Below are 13,050 nucleotides of genomic sequence, written 5' to 3'. Positions count from 1 at the left end.
TTATCAGAGCCTTGAAAAAGGGAGGAAGGTGACATCAGCTGATAATAGCAACCACTGGAAAAAGCTGACAGGGCTGGGGGAAAGCAAAGGGTTGGCAGAGCCCCGGCGCTGGAGCTGCTTGGGCCACAGAGAGAAAATCTGTCTGTCAGATCTGAAGCATTTGCTAGGCACTGAGCCAGAAAGAGCCCTGGTCATTGCAATCCCATGTTTTATTTGCTGCCTTGTCTTTGCAGGTGTTTGTACTGCTTTCACTACTCATCCATATAGCTGAAGTGGTGAGGGGAAGGGTGACAAGGAGACAGACATAATGGCACTGGTACATGTCCTGGAACACCAGAGGAATACACAGCTACTCCCTGTGTGAAACTATACAGTTCTTCAGCCATCCAAGAGAAGTGGAGGGAAGGGAGCTCATACATGCCTACAGTTTCCAGAACTGACCTAAAAGAGGAGAACAATCCAGTACTGAGAAATCCTGGCAAGCTAAATCCAGCCAGAATCCCATCAGCAGCTTTCCAGGTATCTACAAACTTGTCCCCTTATGTTGGTTCTAGTGTCTTAAGCCACTGTAAGTTCTTCAAATCTGTTACATGAATGTAGATCAAACCCACCTTTAAAATACCTCAGCACCATTGGCTCCAGCTCTGCTGATCCTGCTGAGTGAGGACAGGTGGCTGCTTTCAGGGACTGAACTTTCTCTGCTGTTGCCTGCAGGGGTGAGCGGAGTTCAGACTTCACTGAACTCAGGATTGCGTCAATCCAGACCCCAAAGTGCACAAAGGCTGGTACTAGAAAGCAGTAACTGGGTTCACTGGAGTGAAGCTGAGACCTTTGGGACATGGAGTTCTCTGCTCACAGACTATGTGCCTGGCAGGGGTGTTGCCACACAGGCACTGGGGCAGGCCTGCACAGTCCAGCACCAGCCATCTAATGAACCACAACAGTGCCAAAGGAGTAAGCTTTGGGTTCTTCATCTCTCTCCATTAGGCTGCTTTCCAACCAGTACTGATCATTTGGCTGGATCACATTTGGCCTTCACTTTTAAGCCTATAAACTTGTTAAAAATCTTTGTCTCAAAATATGCAAAGTCTGAGTCTTCACTGTGTGGATTAGAGAAGGGTATCAATCTGCCCCTGCTAAAGGGTACTGATTTTCCACACAGTGTTACATGGGAGGAGCCAAAAGGATCCACACTCAGCCATGCCAAGAGCAGAGTGGGCAGCAGGACACTGACCTTTCTAGAGAAACTCACATTCCACCAAAGCACACAAAAGCACCAAGTTTGGTCAGCACAGGTAAGCATGCGATCGTCTGGTCCTTCTAAAGCTTTGCACTCCCAGTAGCCTTGCACCTCCTGAAGATGCAGCATGTGTGTCTGCTCTCCTTTCTACACAATTCCTGCAGAGAAAAATAGCAGATCAACGTGACCAGGGAAGACCACAGAACAAAACTAGTATCTGTTGTATTTGCTGCCTTTGCATGCTGGACGGAAAGATACATCTGTTTGCAGAAAGTCAGAGCAGCCCTGGTTTCAACCAGCACTAATTCTGTGCATCCACTTAACCATCTCCCCGGCAGCTTCCCTCTACTCTCTGAACAGCCTGTCGAGTTACTAAAGCTAGGCCTTTCTGCAGTGAATTTGACTGCCTGAGGGGACAGCAATACTTTGTACTTCCAAGCCAGTTGGAGGCAGACAGAACTGGAGAGTCAGTGCAGCCCACTGCCCACCACTAATTGGTTGCATGGATCAATTTCTCTTCCAACATCTCATCCTCAGAGAGAGGGAGCAGTGTCTGGCTGCTCTTCTGTGTAGTGCCAACAAGAACTCAGCCTTTGCTGACCTCTTGGTGCTACCATGACATGTGCTGGGACATCTATCTTACTTAAGAGCACTAAGTGACAAGTGGGAATGTTAAAGCTGCAGAACTATGGAACAGTGTTTTTCACTGTCCAAACAGGACAGGACAACTGGAAATGCTGGTGAAACTATCTGGTCTCATTTGGGCTTGACTTTTCTTCTGCAGCCGTTGCAGTGATCACAGCCACCTCTTCCCTCTCTACCTGCAGGAAGTGACTCCTCCCATTTTCTCTCGCAAAAGCAGAAAGGGAAAGAAAGGAGCTGGTCCAGGAAGATGGACAAGTCAAAAGAAGAGAGGTGCTGCAGCGAGTTTGAGATGTGCTGCTTTGAGTCATCCTGAGGTGTAGGGGAAGCCACTGCAGTACCTCAGGCATTCTCAGAAGAATCTATTTGCCACCACAAATCACCCAGCCCTGCATTTCTTGGTCAGGTTTACTGCCTTTTGGAAAACGGACACATTCTTCTGCCTGTGCCTTTCAGCACAATGCCTGGTCTGCAATGCACCTGGTAGATAAACCAAGTCCTGTCAAGAACAAAAGCATTCTTGTCTATTACTCTACCTTGACCCACTACAGGAGATCTTTTTTGTCAACTCCTAGAGATATGGGAAGCAGCTGGAACCCAGGATCTGTGGGAGGAAGAGACAGGATATCCGGTATCTCAAAAATAGAAAGATCAGAAAGGTTAGGCTTGAATCAAGGGAGGCAGACAGAGCCCATAACCCCTGCCAGGAAGATGAGCAATGCAAACGGTGGATGCCTGTATCTGAAGTAGAGACTTTTTCCCAGTCACAGCAAAGGAATGTGTTCTACATAGCTGGCTTTTGCTCTTCTCATTTGTTTACTCTTCCAAAGACAAAACCAAAAGTGATGCCATATCCCACTTTATTGAAGTACAGAAGGAAGCATCTGGGAATGGGAGGCAGAATATGACGAAGTCCTGACCAGCCTAAAGAGAGACATGCACAAAGCCTCCTACTCAGCTTGCTGATTACATAGGTATTTAATCTACAAAGCCTAATACCCCAGCTGAATGAAAAGTACCTGCTTTGCTTTGGGATGTTTCAGGCAGCCATGAGGAGAAAGGGGGAATATCACACTCTACTGCTCCTCAGGGGTTGCTTGGTTTCTTGAATACCCACCACTGCACAGAAGGAGCAGACCCTCAGCTGATGCGAGCAGGCTCCACAGCCTCCACTATAGCTGCATTCATAGTTATATCAGTTCAAGAGCCACATGGCTACTGCTGAGTTTTGGCTTGTGGTAACTTTTAGCCTATGCAAGTAGAAGCAGAAGAGCAGAATGAGGAAGTGATCCAATTAAACTTCTCCTGGAGAACCAGCATGAGAAAGGCACTGTGTGTCCAGAGAGGTGCCACACTGAACTAGGTGCTGGGGGATGGCCAAGCACTGATTCAAGCTGAGTGCTTCATTCACAGAAGACAGTATCTCTGCAAAGTACAGACTCTGCAGTGGCTGAATACTGTTCTAATGAGAGCTGAGGTACCAGGACAGTTATTTCCAACTCCTGTTATTTTTTATGACACCTTTTTTAGTATTTTGTATTCACCTGAAGAGAGACCATGATTTCAGGGGGTAGAAGAAACTCATGCTAAGAGCACCCAGTGTTTTGTTTCCCTAGCCATGCAGGACAGTCCTTATCACAAACCTAGGTGCACCACAAGGGCTTATAGCTGTAAGGCAGAGGGGAAGGACCTCACTTGCTAAGTCAACTTTTTGGACAATCAGGGTTGGCAGCATTTAGTTCTGTCAGATTCCTCCAGAGGTAGTTTCTCTAATGAGCACTGGGAGGGATGGGCTCTTTTATCTGCAACTGCTCTGACCTTCAGAGAAAAAACCCTCCAGCATAATATAGTTACCATAAATACTTACACCATGACAAAAGATGTCAGAAATGCAGCCTGTTGACGTTACTGAATACTTAGCCAAAATGAAACCTTATGCTTTTCAAACTGCGAGCTCTAAAGACCAGCAAGTTTTATGACAGTGTGATATGCTATCCTGTTTAGAGGGCAGGAAAGTGCAGCTGACATTGAACACACAATACTGATTTCTCTGAAGGGAGTTCATTTCCAAATGATACAGAACTTTCTAACTCATTGCCGAGTTCTGGATCTCAACCAAGCTAGTTCATAAAGGCACAATGGGTTCACCAGCACTTTTATGTCCTGAGCTGTATCCTCTGGCTCAGGGGATTGCCAGGCACATAGCACACACCAAGATTTTCCCTTAGTGTCTGCTGCTAGCTGGATGGGTGTTTGGTCTGACTCCTGTCACATACAGTCAGCCAAGACTTAGGTATTTAAGCTCAATTTCATATGTACAAAACAAAGCCTCCTCAGCTGGTGCTGTGAGATTTTATAGGCTTGTTCCTCGAAGCATCTCATGTGTTTAGTTCTTCCTTCTGTCATGAGCCTGTGCAGAAGACAGGCCACCATCTCCAAATAGGGCAGACACCTCCACATAGGACTGCTCTGCTTCTTGTTTGTAATTACAAGTATTACAACACATTGTGTCAACAGTCTAACCTCGGACAAAACAGACGTCTTGGGTAAATCCCAGGCATGACGTTAGTCACACTGATGTTGCAATCCTTGGTGTCATGGCAAAAAATGACCCAGTCTGAGAATCTTCCCTTGTGGCTTATTTACACTGATTATAAACAAGGACTCCCAGCTCTCTTGTTCTAGCCCAACAACCACTTCCACCTCCTGTTGTCTGTTATCTTAGCTCAGGTCTATCCTAGAGCAAATTTTCTGCAACACCTCTGGAGCAGGATACCTCATTCTTCTAACTTCAATCAAACAGCAAAAGTGTGATTTTACTGTAACTGCTGTATACATGTTTCTTGCACAGCTACAGGAACAATTCCTTGCTGCTATGAGGACGTACCCTTAACTCATCTCCAGATTACATCATTATAAGCTAAAGGTTCCCAGTGCCAACCACACCATAAGCTCTTGCATAGGTGAACGTCCTTGTTCAGTGTGATACAGGACTGAACACTGCCCCTGGTCTGAGCCGTGGTTGCTGATGATTATATGAGCACTCACAATGGTTGCTCTGGGCTTTTAGACCATAGGGAAAAGGCTTTAACATTAAAAAAAATCATTAGTAAACTCATTAAATTGGTTTAACTTAAACATATCTTTTATATTACCCCAAGTGAAATACAGCTGTGCAGATGTGATGCTCTTACAGCTTTTGGCCTAATGCTTTTATGCAGTAGAGGAAGTGGAAAGATGATACTAAGGCCATGGAGGCTAAACTACCTTTGCAGTAGGAAAATCAGATCCTCTACGTAGTAAAAGCAAGTGAGGTCATTGGGCTAAAGCAATAGATTAGGTGGACAGACTTAGATATCTGATTTTCTTAGGAGTGGGTGACTACTTACACAGATTGTGCAACTACTCTGCTCTGCAAACAGCCTGATGTCCAAACATCTGCATGTAACAGTGTTACTCAGGATTGATACCATTCGTTTTGTGTGCATTTGGTAAATAAACAGTGACTCATACTGATGGGCTTGGAGAAGCCTAGGGCAGGCGTTATAACACTGCCTGAGCCCTCATCCTCTCATGTGTCTGAAGATACCATCGTACATAATGGCATGGACTGCAGAGGGTAACTCCAGACAGGAAGCAGCACTGGCTGCTGAGGCCAAATCCTCCTGCCCATGCTTGCCACCTGCCCTGAGGTAGAGTCCTGCAGCAGCACACGCTCAGTGGCATTTGGTCTAACTGGCAACAGCAGCCCTGGCCTGGCAGGGTATCCCCCCACAAAGGTGGATGTTCACACTACATCCTCCCCCAAAAGCACCTCTTCCCCCAGTGCTGTGTGTGCTGTATCACTGCCTAGATAGTATACTGAACTAGCACTAGGCAAGTGGAAAAAAAAGGACGAGAAGATAATAGATAGAAATGAATGTTTAACCTTTGTCCACCTGACACTACTGGCAAATAGCTGTGGGCATCCAGAAATGTTTTTTCACTCCTTTGGTTTCTAATTTGTGAGCAATTTTGTTTCCTGTGCCATGCAGGGAACTCCATCAACAACAGACCTAAGGAAACCTGCTCCAGCATGGATTTAGTATTTTAAAAATGAGTTTCTCCATGTTTGGGGTTGTTTCCTCATGGCTGCTATGGTTTGAGTCTGCTACAGCCTCCTCCTTGTCAGTGTATTGTAAGGGTTTTGTCCACTGGCTGTGTGGTTTCAGAGATTTCCAGGGACATTTAAAAGCTTTACTGTTCTTTGAGCTTTTCATTGAACTGAAGCATGGCCCCCACATTCAAAGCCTCTGGCAGGCAGTAGCACAACCAAAGCACAACTGTATGTCATCATGAAATTCAGTTTAAAAGAGATGGACCAGGAAGCCAGCAGTGAATCATATAATAGCCCAGCAAAAATCCTTTACAACACAAGAGAATTGCAACGCCAAATATGAGAAGACACCAAATCAGGGAACTGCTGTTTGTAGCCCTGTCTTCTCAAGTCCCAGAGATACAGCCTGAACCTCCAAACCAAGAAACTCGAACAGTCATGATCTTCAGCCCTGAATGCCCACAGCAGGGAAGCTCTTCAGTCCAAATCTGGAGTCTTGTTCTTTTCTCACAAACAGTAGCCAGCCACAACTGCCCAGCATAAGCCCTCCTGTCACAAGAGGAAAGTCAGTCCTTTATCCCCGCACTCACCACCCTGCAGGACTGCCTGGTACCACTGAAGAAGCAGTGGCTCTATATAAATGGATGGCTGATTCATACTGGGACACTGGTCTATTTTCTTGTACCCCCAACATGACCTCACCCAGCACAAGAGAGCTGTAAACCCAGTTCCTTGCATGGTCGCACTCCAAGATGCAGTGGCCATAACTGTGCTCCTCACTCCTGCCCTGGCAGCCCAGGTCTGGGCTATCCCACGGGTGGAAGCCAGGACCTGAGCACTGGCTTGGAGGCACACACAAGAAAGAGCAACCCCAAGTTGGAGTGAGCTCACTGCAGCACAAACAGCCACGGTGTTTTACTCCTTCAAACACCCTCTACTTTGAAATTAATTCAAATGAAAGTTGCTTCATTCATAGGACAATTGAAGCTTTCAAGACAAGTAACTGGGGGGACGGCTGTGGGTAGCAGCCCTATTTATTATTCTACAACCAGGCTAGTGCTTACATTCCAGTACAGCTCTTCCAGTACCTACAACAGTTTGGCAACAGCTGAGGCTACAGTGTGGTCCTCTGTTTGGGTGCAAATCTGCATTAAACAACATCAAGACTCATCATGAGATGAGCTAAGCCAAGTTGAATAAATGGGAGATGTGCTCTCACAACAGAGAGCTGGGCAGAGCCCCAAGCTAGACTGAGTGTTCCAACACCTCCATCTCAATAAGTCAAGTCCAAGGGCCACCTAACCTCCTCTCTTACCCAGAGCAACACCAGATACTTTCCAAAGAGGTGCAGGAACCCCAGTCTGCCTGCGCAGGACTCAACTTGCACTCAAGTACCTCAGGAATGGTTTATGTGTGGACCATAATGCCCTTTACTCCCTCAGGGAAGCATCCTCATTCATTACAACACCAGGTTGCCTTGTTTCCCATTTAAGAACCTGATTCAGACACTCCTTCTTGCTAAATTTATGGCCTCACTAACTTCTGAAGACAATGAGACAAACATAAGTAAACTCAATTAATCAGTGGCTAAAATGGTATTTTCACAGCCTAATCATCCTTTAATTAAGTTCCACAATTTCAAGGCAGTAAGCTCCAGACAGGCTGGAGATACTGGGAACAGGTAGTTCTCCCCAGCTACCACACAATACATACCATTCCTGGGTAACTATTTCTTGCCACCAATCATGCTGGGAACAGCACTGTGCCCTGTGATACAGTGGATTCAATTTATGATAAAACCAAAGAGATAAAAAATAGGGCAGCCTTGTCACGATGTGCCTGACTCACCTGGTGCTGGAGAATTGCTCCATGCAGGGAGAAATTAGAAAAGCTTGATGAGGAAAAACTTGGATGACCAACTGCGTGCATGCCCAGAACATCTGCACTTGGCACGTACATGGAGATGGCTCATACACACTGAAGGAGCAACTCATTCAATAACCACACATTTATGAGACAGCTTCTAATCAAAGCCTTCCTCCAAGCAAAGAGGACAGGCTATTCTAGACCTTCTCACCACAAGGACATGACAGCTCCAGTGTCTGCTGTCTGCAGCATGCAGCAGCCTCATTGTGCAAGGATCCACCAAGCCAATGTGACAGTCCCAGCCTCAGGGCACTGTCCCCTGTCTAAACCAGAAAATCTTATCCTAGGAACTTGCCCTAATCCTATACCTTGAATAAGACTTCAAAGCTGTCTGTGGTGTACTGGCAGATCGCATGGCACTGCCTCCAGCTAAGATACATGCTTGCTTTCCTAATATGCTGCTCCAAGTGGGTGCACAAAGCATGGGAGACATCTTTTTATTATAAGTGAAAAAGTGTCATTCTGTTCAAAGTGTCATTGCTGTATTGCTTGCTGTATTGACTTCTCTCTAGACTGCTGTGGTGTGATGAGACAAGGACTGCCTCCCCTGGGGTTCGACAGCAGGAGAATTGGGATCCTCAGACAGATCTTCATATATGAAACAGAAACCACCAAGATCAAGATGCTGAAGAGGGCAGACAGTCCAGTCACAGCTGTGCTTTATCTAGACAGCACAGCAGATGCTGGTATAGGGTGACGCGCAAAGGCTGCAGGAGACAAGCACAAAGCAAGCAGCTCTGCAAGAACTTGTATTCTGGGAAAAGGCCAGTTGCACCTTCAAGTACAAGAGTCTGTGCCAGAAGTCTCCTGGAACTGGAGCAGCTTCAGACACTGAGCCTTAGCATGGGTGAATGTCACAAGAGCTCAAATGCCCAGCAAGAGGATGCTCAACAGCCCTGCTCCAGTGAGCAGCAAAGTAGCTGTGACTGGGACCTAGGGAGGGTACCCAGCAAACAGCAAGGCAGAGGGGGGAGAGCCCTCTGCTCACTGCACAACACACCTCCCCATACACCTTTTCATCACTAACAACTCAGCATATTGTAACCTCATTTTGTAAGGTAACAATTACAAGATCGTGTTGTCTCACCTTAAGAACAGCATTTCTGCACATTTTGAAAGGAAAGAGAAACCCCTCAGTGAGCAGGTAGAGAGGCGAACCATGTGCAAAGTTGAAGCTGCAGCTCTTTTCCTGCCTGCTGGCTGACCAGCAAACACATACACACAACCCGAAGTGGGAAGTAGCCAGGACACAGGGTGTCTGTGTCCCAGCTGATATTTAGAGGATTTGGGAGAGAAGTGAGTATAGTGAAGGATAATAAGAATTATTGCATGAGAGACAATTATGAGTGAAGTTGGACTTCACCCAACCTCTTCTTCACAAGGTAATCTGTTCCTTGCTTAGGTTCCAGACAGGAATTTATGCTAAAGGCTTTCTCTTTTCTCAAGGGTATCACAAGGTCTGCAATGATCAAAGTGGAACAGCCCAAGGATAATGGCACTGGCACACCAGTGAGGTGAATTTCTGTTCAAATCCCTGTTTCACTTTTCGCATCCAGAGGCATTTGCTTTTCTGTGTCCCCTTTCCACCCCAGAGGCACAATCTTCTCCCAGCAGGGACTGCTCCTCCATCACACATGGCACAGGTCTCCAGTGTGCAGACACACAACCAACGTAAGACTAGCAGAAAAACCTCCTACTTACAAAAACCGAGCCCAAGAAAGTCATTAAAGAACAAACAACCCCTGACCACTCAAGTTCCTATTGTCTGCCTTCATGCACTGTTTCCCCATTAAGGGGCACACTGATCTGCTTGCTTTCAGGATATCACACATCTCTCCAGCTGCAGAGTTTCCCCTCTCCAACAGCTCTGGCCAGGGTGGATGAAAGAGGAAAGGCCACATTGCCTGCTGCCTCCCCCAGGGCAGCTTCCACTGCTTTTCCAGAAGGAGCTGCTCAGTAGAGGAACCCTGCTAGATTTCTCCTACTTTTGAAATTGTTTTTCCTCTCCAGCTGACGATGACCTACATAATAAGCAGGTCACTGGAACACGAGAGATGTTTTCTGAGGCAGAGGAGAAAAGCCAAGCAGTTCCCCCACTGCGCGTGCTTCTGAGGACACTGAAGTGCTGTTCCTCAGGAGTCCCACTCAACGGCCTCCTTTATGCTCTTCCTGCCTGAAATCAGCAGGAGCTGCTGGGATCCCACTGGGGACATGATCAGACCCTGAGCAGAACACCAGGCTAGTTAAAGACCACCTCCATGGGGGACCAAGGGGAGCTTAGGGAACACAAAACCTCCTCATGTGAGCAGTAAACATGCCATGTGTACAATGCTGCAAGCTGGTTCAGTGGCCCGGCTGTGTGAGATTCAATCCACGAGGCAAGGAGAGCTCTCATCAAACAAGCAGCAAAGGGAAGGAAGGAGAGAGCAGGAAGATGGGAAGGGGACAAGTCCCCATCATGGTCCCTGTAGTGCAGCCCCTCCCCAGCCAAAGGAAGGATCTGGTTGTAGCAGGTCTGCAGACCACAGGAATAGACACTGAGTCATTCCCAGCTGGAACAGTGCTCTACCTGAAAATGTGTCAGGAAAGGAGCAGGGTTAGAAGGGCTTGAACTGAATTTACTTCTCAAGCTCTAGTCATTTCTGCTCCTTTATGGGGAGAATTCCTAAAGCATTGCTACAATAAAGCAGAAATTGGAAATAAGAAGGATTTGATTAGCCAAGAGAAGTACCCTGGGATAGCTCCTCAGCATCAGTATAGTTTAAAGCATGGAGACACAGAACTGGACTATGTCAAGATGCCTCCAGCACCATCCTCTCTAATCTTGCAGCTGATCTCTCCTGACCTCCAGCCCCCTCTCCCAAGCAGGAGAGAACACTATAAAGATGTATGCCAGCATATCCCCACAGCTAATGGTGGGCTGCAAGCAGGAAGCAGCAAGCTACCAACCCAGGGGTACAGCAAGAATCTATCAGAGAAACTATCGTAACATGATGCTGCCTGGGGCTCAGAGTCAGTCCCAAAGGGATATAAGGAGTGCGCAACCAGAGCAGTCACGGGTAAGAAGCTCTCTCAAATAGCCCGGTGGCTTGAAGAGCTCCAGCAACAATAGTGCAAGTCTGGTAACTAGGTCACAGTTATGATCCTTAATTAATCCTGAAGAAACCCCATCTGTCATGACAAACATGACAGATGAAGAAGCTCCGTAAGCCCAGAATCAGGCCAGAGGTAATGCCAGACCTTAGCCTAGTCCAGCCTGCTCTCTGTCAAGCTTTTAGCCAGCAGACACACCAGTTTGCCCCCACCTCCTCCTCCAAGGTGTCCAGAGTTGGCTGCCCAGACTCACATACACCGTGAAATAGGAGAGAGCAACAGCTCAAGGGTAGACAGACATGAGGCTCCAGCAGAGGAGCGGCACCAAATCCTGCTGGCAACTGAGCCCCAGCTCCCTGACTGTGCTTCATCTGCAACCCTGCTTTTCTGCCCCACAGCCCTCTGTGCTGGGATGTGCTACGCAACTCACTTCTTTCCCTGACACTTCTGGAAGAAGCTAACAGCTACCAGCTCTTCCTCCTGCACTGCCTCAGCTTGCACAGAGGGGTACATGAAAATCCTGGTCTGACAGTCACACAGCCCTGAGACAGTGCTGCAGAAGAGGCATCAAGGCCAGTGGAGAAAAGGGCCTGACACTGCAGTGTGCCCCCAGGACCAGGTCGTTCACTTGGCAAAGACCTGTCCCTTACCGTGGCATCAGAGAACCCATCTGTCAGCAGGGTGGCAGAGACTGGCTGGGGGCAAGGGCATGGATGGTTGATGCCTGGGAGAAGAGACAGTCTAGGTGTATATGATCTGCCCTGGTCTTTACAGCTAGCTGTGGTTTGCACCTATCATGATCCCTATGAACGCCTTGATCTGATTAAATCCACTGGTGACAGGGAGATAATCTGAGATAATGCTGACTGAGTTTTCTAGCCCCACTTCTGCCATCTGAGCAACTAAAAAGCAGACACCATCAGCAAAAATGGCAAAACCTAACAGGGCTTCACACAACAGGAGCATTAAAAATAGCTGTTTCAAAGGAGGGATGTGTGACTAATAAACCCTAAACTGACAATTCTTGGGAGACGGAGGCAGCTTTGTACTAAAGCCGTGTCTCCAGGGACCCTTATTAAAGTGTCACTTGTACTCACTACCACCCCCAAAGGCATTGTGTTCAGCAACATGCACAACTGACAGTGCACCAGTGAACAGACAAGACTCTATACAATTTAACCAGAATAAGTAGCAAGGAGAAAAGCTGCCAAGTAAACATAAACCTGTATTTCTACCCAAGAAGCTTTGAATAGCAAAGCAATCAAACTCCAGGCACCATCAGCATACCCATCCAAGTGCAGCTGGGTGAGGAACTGCACTGCTACGAGATCATTCCATGAAAACTAGGTCACTGGTTATCAAGCCCAAGAGACAGGGCAAGGACTTCGGAAAGGATATACTGAAATCACTTCTTCCAATTAAAACACAAGCTTAAGAAGCAGCTCTAGTTTATTTGCTCTTGTAACTGGAGCTTTAAATCTCAATTGCTCAAAATCTCTTTGTCCTTCATGGTAAATAATCTTGACAGGTTCTTTGCCGTGGAGGAGACATGAAGGTTTGGGAACCAAACTTAAGCAGACACAGGAGAAGTTTACCACCTTTCTGAGACAGTAGTACAGAGATCACAGGTAGTACACAGCAATCTGTGGTCCCAAAGGCTCACAAGGGACGCTAGAGCTTCATTTGCCCACAGAAAAGCAGCAGACTTGTTTGCTGTGCCAAGCACCAGCCTCCCCTCTCCCTCCTTCCTACCAAAGTGCAAGACCAGGCACTGTGCAAGCCATGAAGATCCTTCTGGATTTCAGCACAAGCAAGCACAAGGATCCAGAGGGTTTGCACACCTTCACATATTAGAGTTTTTAGCTCCTGTTTTGTGGCTGACAAGGTAGTTCTCCCCCCTCAGGTGTCCCACCCTCCACCATAGGCTCTTATTCCTGCTGCAGGTTGGACAGAAAGAATATCTGCTTCCTATCTTAGAGCCTGGCCTGTAAGTGTGTGCTGCTCAACATGACATCTCTTGCCAAAACTGTTGCTTCCAAGAGATTGCTCAGCA

This window comes from Melopsittacus undulatus, chromosome 9, assembly GCF_012275295.1.
Source record: "Melopsittacus undulatus isolate bMelUnd1 chromosome 9, bMelUnd1.mat.Z, whole genome shotgun sequence".
NCBI classification, from domain to species: domain Eukaryota; kingdom Metazoa; phylum Chordata; class Aves; order Psittaciformes; family Psittaculidae; genus Melopsittacus; species Melopsittacus undulatus.
Note: the sequence above shows the minus strand (reverse complement) of the source record.